The following is a 10,530-nucleotide window of genomic DNA, read 5'->3' as shown; positions in this document are numbered from 1 at the left end:
TAGCATTCTTACTGTTTTGTAGAGTATTATTCTTAGGGATGCTTGCATTTAGGTTGAACTGAATTTTTTAAGGGTGACTGTTTTAATAATCGGTGACTCAAACAGGATTGTGCCATGTCTTCTGCCAGAAGAGGCCTCACCAGCAAAGTCTGATGGCTGTTACTCAGGTCCAGATTTTGGGGAGCTCAATTTGTTTTGTGAGGTCTGAGAAGTTCTCACAGGCTAATTCAGAGGAATTGGAGAAAGAATTATGGAGCAATTAGATCACAGTTTCTTTTATTGAAACAGTACCTGAAGTGCCCCATAGGCTTGTCCCATTTTCTCCTTTAAAAAATTACTTTCATCCCCTATCTCCCTCCTGCAAACTCATACCCCCCCCCATCATTAAATGTTGAATAATTGTAACACACAAGCCTGAGGAAGGGCAAACACTGGTTTTCTTGGTAGTTTGAAGAGGGCTTTGACATTTCTTGAATCATCCCTCGTTATTCAGGCAGCCTGTTGCAGTGGTTTTTAATGTAGTCAAATAGGATAAAACAACCTCAGCTAGGGAAAAAGGGGTACTGATGGAATTGCCACAGTACCTGTAAGCAGGTCAGGGAACATCCTGGTTTTGAAACGTTATCGTGCCAAATGTTAGAGCAGCAGTGGCCGCTTCCTCTTCCATGCAAAGAGGAGTCATGGGAAGCTGCTGGCTGAAGAGTGCTGCCAGCTTCTTTCTGTCACGTATTTTGGTACTACAAAGGTGGCATTACTAAAGGCAGATGAAAAAGCCTGTAATCACACAACCAAACTGAGCCCTAGGAGCTGAAAAACCCTTCTTTTATACACTCGGAAACCTTGCTAAGAACTGGTGTATGCAGGCTTTTCTGCAGCATTTTAGCTGCAAACTGAGAGAGGTAAGAGATGCTACCTCTGTGAGCATTTAAAATTGGGACTCAAGAACCTTCCCCATTGCGGCTACTGGCCACCCTAACCTTTCTGCAGAATGTGTGATAAAACAACCCAATCCAGCAAAACATCACTGGATTTGGTACCTAAAACTTTAAATTGTCACTGCAGATTTTGGCTGGCATAAAAATTGATGGTTCTGTTTACAGCAAAAATCTGGTACTGCAGAACTTATTGTCATTGCATCACTTATACTGAATATTCCCCTTATTAGATGAATATCCACGGACATGTAGCAGGTAAATGCTGAATACTTATGTGAGGAACATTACCTTTTGCACACCGCTTAAAGATATATTAGAATCAAACTTGTGCCATGTTATTTTGGTGTGTATATAGCGTGTGTATACATATGCATACATACACACACCCTTAAGTAAAGTTATTTGATATAATCTGGAAAACAAGACTTTCCTGACAGGGCTATTTCTCAATACTGCTTCTCAAACTTATGTCTATCACTTAGAAGCTGTATACTATCTGCAAAGAAATAATATCCCTGTGACAACCCCCAGGAGCAGCCCTAGTTTTGCTAGAAACAACTGTGTTGTATTTCTGGGCCGACACTAAATATTAAGTACGAATTCAGGGCCACCTGCTGCATCTTCAAGATCAGGCAGAGCAAAAGTGGTTTTAAGCCACTGTTTTAATCCACAGATTTAAATGTAAGAGTTGGCTGAATTCCTAGTATACATTAGAGCAGTCATCGGTTACTGTAATTTTCAGCATTTTCCTTCAATCTAATATTTTGGGTCAATACAAAACCTGTGATGCTGACATGAACGCTCTGTTCTCTTCCCTGTTACTTCTGCTCTTGCAGGCAGCAGCTGTAGACACCAAAGAAATTATTTAACATAAATTATTTAACAGGCACAGTGCAGTTTAGAAACGATATACCTGACCAAAGTGAATGGAAGAATCCTTCCTTCTCGTTCTGCAGACAGTTTCTGGTGCCTCTAAATGACTGCAGCAGAAGTTAGGTGAGTCCCTGCCATTTCAGTCTTTGGCTTCACAGGTAAAAACTACAAAGAACGAGCTGGCGCCAAGTTCCTCGACGGCTTTTGTGGCAAGGGCAACAGTTCACTAGACCGAAACGGGCAAATTAATCTCACCTTGGCTAGACTTAATATTTCACATTTGTATATGAAGAAATGTTAATGATTCCTGGAAGTTTTAGGCATCGGCATTTAAAATGGTTTAAGGGACAAAGGGAAGTTGTAAGTTTATTTGGATTTGTGAGAGGATCTGACCTGTGTTTGGAGTACTGATTGATGGATTGATTGATTGTATGTAACAGGAAAGGAAAAAGTGACCAATATTCCTCTAGCTCCTTGTTCAAAAGCCTAAGTGTATTGTGGCAGCTTAGTTTACAGGCCTAAGCTAGAACCTGTTCGTGAGTCAATATTTATGTTGACTCTTTTAAATGTGAATTACAATGCAAACAGATGGTATGGTCAAAGGGTCTTTAATATGATCTGTGTTCAGGAGAACAAGGAATTTAGCTTTGAAATAAATCATTTGCCCTTCTTGTTATGGCACAGACGAACAATGCCAGGTCTGCTCTTTTTTCTCTTATGAGTTATTCCCCTTTATATCTTACACATGGCTTTCAGCCATTTCCTAAATGTTGGGGGTTTTTTTTATTCTCACTTTGTTTAAGGATTAAGTGATTGATGTGGCTTAGGGACAAGACAGCCACAAGGCTTTTTCAGCTTTTGTCCACCTCCCTAGAAATAATAATTTCTTAACCGAGAGAAGGCAGAGGACTACCTTTCATGCCTTTTTCTCGTTTTTTTCTCTTGCAAGCTACACACCATGTAATCTTACTTTCAGCAGCTAGATTGTAAATGGCTTTTTATTTAATAACTGCCAGCATTAATTAGTTGTAATTTGATAAAAGCTATGTAAATACCTCCATACAAAGGAGCAAGGCATTCGGGCAAACAGAAAAAGGCAAACAGAAAACTCGAGTGACTAAGAGTATTATCTGGCACAACATAGGGACAAATCTTTTCTTGGTAGCTAAGATGAGTCAAAAGACTACACATGAAGACCTTGGTGGCAGCTGAGGACACGCTGGATCAAACCTCAGGTGAAGGTAGTAAACACACTCCTGTAAGAAGCTTGAACTCAGAGGAGTGACCCACAGGGATCAGTCAAGAAGCACAACCTGCTTTATGTAAAGTCTGACTCCAGTTAGAGCAGCCAATATGAACTGTGGTGTTCACGCTCATAAATGCCTGTATGAGGGTGTGCGTGGAAAGAGTCCATTTTCACTGTTACCCCTGCTATCGCCGCTGCCATCTCCGCAGGATGCCGCTCTGCCATGAGTTTCTGTACACACCGCTGCAGCGTGGGTACCGCTGTACGCACAAAGCCAGGCCTCACTGGGGACTTGGCACTTGTGTCTTTGGGACAGACAGAAAGCCATGTTATGCCAATATCAAACAGGAGGTTAATATAATTAATTATGGCAGCATTAGCTTCAGTTTCCAATGTTAAGTACTGCTCAGCAGTAGCTATCTGAAGCTGCATATGTCTTGCTCTGTTCTTAACAGCCGGTATCTTTTTTCTAGAAGGGGATGCAGAAATTGGCCACTTCAGTTGAGCTTCAGTTGTATAATTGAGAAATTGCTATTGAAGTCAGGAGAACTAGGTATTCTCTCTGGAAGACATAAGTATTGTACATAACAATTAATAACATTGATGGAGGAGATTTTACTAAAGTACACAGCCTTTATAGCTGAGAGGAGAATTACTGGTATTTAGACTCTCTACTATGCATACTGATTGCGCTGGATCCCCTAAACTTCTAATTCCAAGGGCTGCAGTGATTGCTGCATACAATTTCATGCATGCAATGTGCGTGTAATGAAAGGTATGTTATCACTTGAAATCTAGTCAGTTAAGGATTAAAAATAGGCTTAAGTGCTATATGAGATCTCTTTATTTTTTAAATGCTTTTATCTGCTTTACTACAGTAAGAACGACTAATAATAGAGAATCCTGAGTACATAGAAATCATGGTCCAGTTTGCTTAGTGCCTACTCCAAATCCACTTGAAATAGTAGGAGCCTTTGCATAGCAGACAAAGTGAAAAGAAACTATTTTTTGCCTTCAAACACTGATTTACAGGAACAGAAGTGTTACTTCACATGCAAATCCTTTTTACTCTAGTCAGACTATTTTTAAAGCTCATTGCATATATTGTTAAAATAATACAATCTTTTACTATTTTTTTTCTCTTAACAGGTCTCTAAAAGCTGAAGCCTCGATTTTGAAATGATCCGCATAGAAACCAGCTCCTGTTCTCTCTTGGGGTCTTGCGAAATAAACAGGTGAAAGGCTAAATGTCTATAAAGCTCACTCTGGGATCAGCGCATGCATATACAAGGTGTTTTGGAATAAAAAGAACATAATTCTTTTTTCTTGGTAATTTATTTTTTACATATCCTGGGAGATTGCCATGGCTCTGAAGCTCTAGGCTCCAGTCTTGCAAATACAGTAATTTAATCCCAGAGTAGTTAAAATTAACAAAACAGGCAAACCTTGGACTGCTTAATCCAAAGCAATGAAGCTGATAACAGCACTGCTTATTTCTATGGATATTCATGTTCATTTTACTTGCTTTCCTACAAACAAGCTGTGCTGTTTCTCACACGTATCCAGCATCCCAGCCCAGATTAATCTCACGCTGGTTTAGACATCTAACCGCGGCTCCCACGGCAGGAGTCCGGCTGCCCTAGGCTCCCTCTGTAGTCAATGAGAAGAGACAAGCATCTTGAGCGGGTGATTCATGGACCACACCAAAGATCTGAATCACGCCCATGGAGTGGCTCTCTTGCTCCACTGATTACAGGGACAACTGGGGGTAAATGGGTTCATGATGTAGGTGGTCAGCCAGGTGGAATGTATCCAAACCTGTTCTAGTTAGTCAGGAGCTGCATTATCACAGCTGCTTCTGAGTTCTTGACTCCAGAGAGTTTCTTCTTCCCATATTATTCACAACTATGTCACATGAATCTGGCCTTTCCTAAAAGCATTCTTTAAAAAAAAAAAGTGTAGCTAAATAATGCACAACCCTATTGCCCTGAAATTATAACTGAATGCACTTTTAGGTAGATATCTTCCGTAATAGTTCCAAACAAACTATTTGAAGATGTGCTGAAATCAGTACATTCACTTAGTGTAGACTGCGTGTGCATCAGATATTAGGGGTATATTTCACTCCGGATTGAAAGAAATGGTACTTTGCTTTAGAAATTCTTTCTAGCTCAAGGGGATTTCTGCCACTGTAAACCCATACAAAAAAGACAACAGCTGCAATAATTCTGAACTGCAAATTGCACAACTAAAGCTGAAACTAAGCTGAAAAGCTTTTCAAGTTCAGCGGGTTTGTACTTGAGTGGGCATATCCAGTTTTCGTTGCAGGAATAGCAGCTAAATTTGGAAAATACTTATGGTCTTGACATAGGTATGATTCCCATTAAAATAAATAGTGTAAGTTCATCTGGTCTCTTAAGAGTTTTCTGCATGTCTCCAGTTTTCTGTGTGCTTTGTCGAGTGTTTTGTGGAGACTTTTCTTCCTATCAGATGCACTAACTCCAACTCAAAACCCTCTGAAATTTCAGAGCAGTCAATTCTGATTTGATTTACAGCTGCCTAAATCTGACATAGATCCATATAGACCTATATTATATAAATAAAATGTCGATGTAAAGAACTGTGTCAAGGCATGGTTTCTAGACGTCATGGCTTCTGTTGCCGAAGGGCTGACACATTTACTAGTGCACTTATCTTTATATACGGGCATAACCATTAATTACCTCCGTCCTCTTCTCTATAGGCCACCTTCCAGCCACCTTCCCCTCTCGTTCCTTCTCCCTGAGGCAAAGAGTCTCTTCTGTCTAGCAACCTCTGCAGACATTTGTTACGGTAACAGAATAGTTCAGGTCACATCTATCTACTGACAAAAGAATAATCAGTGCTGTTGGCAAAAATCCTGTTCTTTCATCTATTCATTTCGGTACAAAATGCCTGAAATGTGTTCAGAATGCATTTTGCTGATAAGTCATTAAGTCATCTATAAAGCACAAAGAGTAAATAAGGTACTGTGGGCTCGACTCAGAAGGAAAAAAAAAATGTGTAGGCGATCCTGGACTATTTTCAGCGGAGGTTTTGTGCTAGCATAGGGTGGCTTTGAGGCTCACAAAGGAAATTTCAGTACAAATGAACACGAAGCGCTCTGTGGGCAGGATGCAACCCTGCGCTGCTGTGAAGCGAACGGAGGAGCGCTTTGCTCCTTCGCTTTCTGGTGAGAAGCTCTTCCTCAGCAGCAGGTGTTTGTCCTCAAAACCACCCTGCCGGCAGGGAAGGCAGCTCGGCACGGCCGGACCCCGACACCTCGCCGTGCAAAACTCACTGGCAGGAAGAGGTTGCTGTTTTGCTGAGCTTGGATAAACATTAGGATCTAATTAATCATGTGACAGGAAAGGAAAGCTTTTTTTTTTTCCCCTCCTCCCTGTTTTTAACAGCTTTCGTTTGAATTTCATCATGGGGTTTTGAGGTGCAAAGAGATATTTAACCTGGGTCTCTGAACTGATTACTTTGCTGTCAGCTGATTTAGAGTGTGGCTCTTTCTGGACATGTCTACAAGTGTTACGTCTCCCTAAATGACATGGACGGGGAGCCAGACCTCTTGCTGAACTTATAAAAGAGATATCATACTCATTTAGTTAAAAAGACCTGAGCTGCTAGTGCTCTTGATGTTGTATGGTGTATCTTGGGTTACATGCCCAGGAGGAAGAAAAAAAGAAACCGTTTCCTTGTACTACAAAGTAAATCGGAATGCTGAGAAATATTTTGGTAGTTTGCAGTAGATACCTGGGAGTTCTCCTGACTTGATTATTCCATGTGTATTATGTCCAACACAGAGAATTATGCAAAGATCTGATTATTCAGTCATGTTTGTGGCATTTGAAGCCCTGACCGTATGCTGATCCAGTCTGGGCTATGGTGGACTGCACACAGGGACAGCAATGGCTTCAAAATCAGGCCTTTCAGATATTTTTGAGGCGCCTCAGAAATTCTGCTGTATCCACAGTCTGGGCTTTGAGTGTAGCATTCACAAAGCGAGGTGCTTAACGAAGGCATTTGCAGTATGTCATGTGGGAGGCATATTCCTTAACTAGGATATTCTGGATTCAAGTTCCCTTCTGGCCTAAGCCATCCTTTCGGGCATGAATAAACACCTAGCTCTTTATACATGAGGAGCCAGTGCCTCCCTTTCATATAGCAGACATTTGTATGCCATGGGAACTCTATTCCCACCTGAGGCTGAAACCCATTTTTCAAGAAAGTGCCTAACCACTGACATTTCCATCTCTCCTCTGAAACTTGTGTACAGAGTGATACATGATTTGAAGGTGACAAAGATAAAGGTGACAACTCCTTGAGGCTGAGGAGGGTCTACAGCTAAAGCCTCTTAGATAGGAAGTCCAACCACAGATGAGAGGAGCTGGGAAAGTTGAATGCGAGAGTGTCTGTGCCTTGTTAACAAACTGGTTGAAGTGAAGATTAATACATAGAGTTCATTCATATTTATTCTCCATTTCAGAATTGTGTGGTAGGTTCTTTGCTTTCATAATGAAGTGTGATTATAGTTGGTAGTTGGTACGACTACTATTTTTGGTTTTAACCATTCAAAGACAAAACAAAACTTAGTTTCAAAAGAAAAAACAGCCATGTTCCAAGTCATCCCAAACTGAGAGAAAATGTAATGACATCTTGAGGATCTGGGTGAATAGCGAGGTTCACTTATGAATTTATTCTATATAACCTGGGTCTGAGATCAGTTAATCTGACTGGATGTATTGCAGTGTCCAGTTTGATAGAGATTCTATCAAATTCTATAGAGATTCTAAATTCTGTGCCTATTACGGTGTTTAACCTTTTGCCCTCACATTCACAAAGTCTCCATTTGACTCATATGTTAAACAAAAATCAAATCAGGCCAGATTCTTTCTACTAATGTTATTGCTTTTCATTTTTTATGTGTGATGAGTTGAAGTGAAATTGTGTTTGTTCATGCAGCTGTAAATTCCACTTTATTTTTCAGCCTTGTTTTGGTTTTGCTTGAACACTTTATTTTGAAGATGCTGCCCGGACAGCTCCTTAGACTGAAGTCCTCTTTATCCACAGAAGTGGTACAGCAAAAGTAATCGAGATGAAAGGTGAGGATTTTGCCTTTCCTGGCATGCACTGTCCACCTGAATTCCGACGTGGAAGGACTTCCTTGACTTGCAACATTGATTAGGCAGAGCCAGGTCAAACAGTTTCAACCCATTTGAACTCTGACTCCCAAAGGATGAGGACAAAATAATGAACACTGTCCTATCTGTAAAGGTATCTCATGACTCCATCGCCCTCACCACCACCCCTGACGCACCCGAGAAACATATTTACAGGGAACAAAAATTCAGACCGCAGTTTAGGAAGGGGCAAGGCACAACCTATAATGAAGGTGAAGTCTGCAGTGAAGACTTGGTGCTCGGCAGTGACCCTGCCACAGGGAAAACCTCAGCACTGGGAACCAGTTGCTTACGCTGGCTCTCAGATTCAGATCTCTGCTGCCATGCTGGAACTGTTCATTGCTTGTCAACTAATGGCAACAAGATATTTCCCTTAAATTCTTGAAAATATTTTGAAATGGGTAGGTTTTGTAGATTTTCAATTTCTTTTCGAAAAGTAGTTATGGTCCCAATCCTACAAATTGTTCCCTTCGGAATTCTGAATAAAATTCTGAATTCTGAAATAAATTTCTGAATTCATTGAAGCAACTGCAGTGTGGAGACTTCGGCTGGGATGAAATTCCAGGCTCTTCGTTGTCAGTGGAAAAAATGTTGCTTTTCTGGTAATAAAGAAGCCTAAGAAATACCTGATTGCAATCAGTTGATGGTAGCTTATTTTAGCATACTTTAATTGTTACGCCTGCACATTTTATTTAAAACTTCATCATGCAATAGTTCAGGCAGTATAGTTCAGTTGCAGGTCTCCATTTGGAGAATGATAGAAAAATGAGCATTTCTTAATATACCTTTACCAGTTTGTCTGTAAAATATGGTTTTCCTCCTCTCAGAATTAACATGTAATGCTCTTCTTTGCTTCAAAAGTATTTTTTGTGCAAGTGTAAGCATGAAATCTAGAAACTGTATAAACTGGACCTAGAGCAGAGCAGTGGATGTAATGTCCGAAATGGCTGTTCTGCCAGTACAGGTGGAAAGACTATTTTGCCTTCAGGGCATTATCTGAAGAGCTGGTGTCTAGACTATTATTCATAAATGATTTCACAATGAAATCAGTAATTTTCAATATTGAGGGCTTTCTGCTAAAAATTAAGCAGGCTGTCACTTTGATACTAGACTTGCAGTATAAGTGACAACAAAATGAAGATGGCAGGGGGGAAAACTTTAATCTTGAAAAAAGTTACTATAATTTTTCTTAAAATAATAAGCAAGAGGAATTTCTTTGATTTTTTAAAACGCTTTTCAGTTTTTAAAGTCTCACTTTATTAGATTGGTATCAGTTTGACTTATTTATATTTTATATTACCCTCCTAAATATTGCATTATAGAGGAAGGAAAGAATTATCTGAAACCCTAGTCTGAGAGGTAAGGAGATACCATCTCTGCTCTTCTGCCAATACATTTTCATGCTATGTATTTGCAACCACACTTAGAAAACTGGATTTATTTTTCACTTGCAAATGAAGAGTTTAAGTATTTTTACTAGTGGTTTGCTTAACTTTTCAACAAGCAGGTCAAGCTGGCAGGGTATTTTTGTTTTCTTTAAAGAATCAGACAAAATCAGCACCTGTACTGTATAAGGAATACAGTCGTCGATGAATTGCATGCGAGTTACAGAAGACAACTTTGTTGATGCGGGTAAAGAGAGAGTTTGGGGCAATGAAATAGAAGCATTTATCTGTAGAAATGTGCTTAGAAATAAAGAGCTGATTACGTTCAAGGTAATCTTCAGGACCTAGTTTTAAGCATTAAGTAACTACCTTCATTTGACACCCAGAAATACGTTGCTATGATTCATAAGCATGGCCCAGATTTTGCTGATAGTTCTACCTTAATGCGAATTCTGTGAAAGAAACCCTCAGTGTGGGTTAAACCCTCAGTAGCAGGTTGAAGGAGAGGGCCAAGTGGATGATGCCTTCCTTCCTCCCATCCCATGATAATTTTAAGTAGTTTATGTTAAAATCGAAGCTTATAAGTTTCTAAATATATCAAAGCTTATAAATAATAGCATTGAGCTTTACTGAGACTATTTGACAGCACAGGCTAATTCATAATATTGGGAGGTTTCCTCAGGAAGAGGACAATTGATTTGGGAATTTTTTTTGCTACTCTTTCTATATCGAAAAGTCAGATCTCAGTATTTATTCAGTTACACTTCAATGGTGTATTACTCAGCGTTAAACCTGTGCTACCCAGTATTTGGCAGAACTCGTGATTTGAATGTGCCTTATAATATTTGGCTTTTTCCTTAAAGTTCCACCTCCCAGAGTCATGT

General features: G+C 39.9%; 1 long non-coding RNA gene across 1 annotated transcript; it reads left to right on the top strand.

Moving 5' to 3' along the window:
* Positions 1 to 203: 203 nt before the first annotated feature.
* LOC148057035 (uncharacterized) lies at positions 204 to 8,843 on the top strand. Its single transcript, XR_015701143.1, has 3 exons — positions 204 to 1,931; positions 4,204 to 4,289; positions 8,069 to 8,843. It is a non-coding gene; the product is annotated as an uncharacterized LOC148057035 (long non-coding RNA).
* The last annotated feature ends 1,687 nt before the right edge of the window (positions 8,844 to 10,530 follow it).

This window comes from Nipponia nippon, unplaced genomic scaffold (assembly GCF_047370975.1).
Source record: "Nipponia nippon isolate SJK-2023a ecotype South Korea unplaced genomic scaffold, ASM4737097v1 scaffold_10, whole genome shotgun sequence".
NCBI classification, from domain to species: domain Eukaryota; kingdom Metazoa; phylum Chordata; class Aves; order Pelecaniformes; family Threskiornithidae; genus Nipponia; species Nipponia nippon.
Note: the sequence above shows the minus strand (reverse complement) of the source record. Positions and strands in the feature narration are given on the sequence as shown.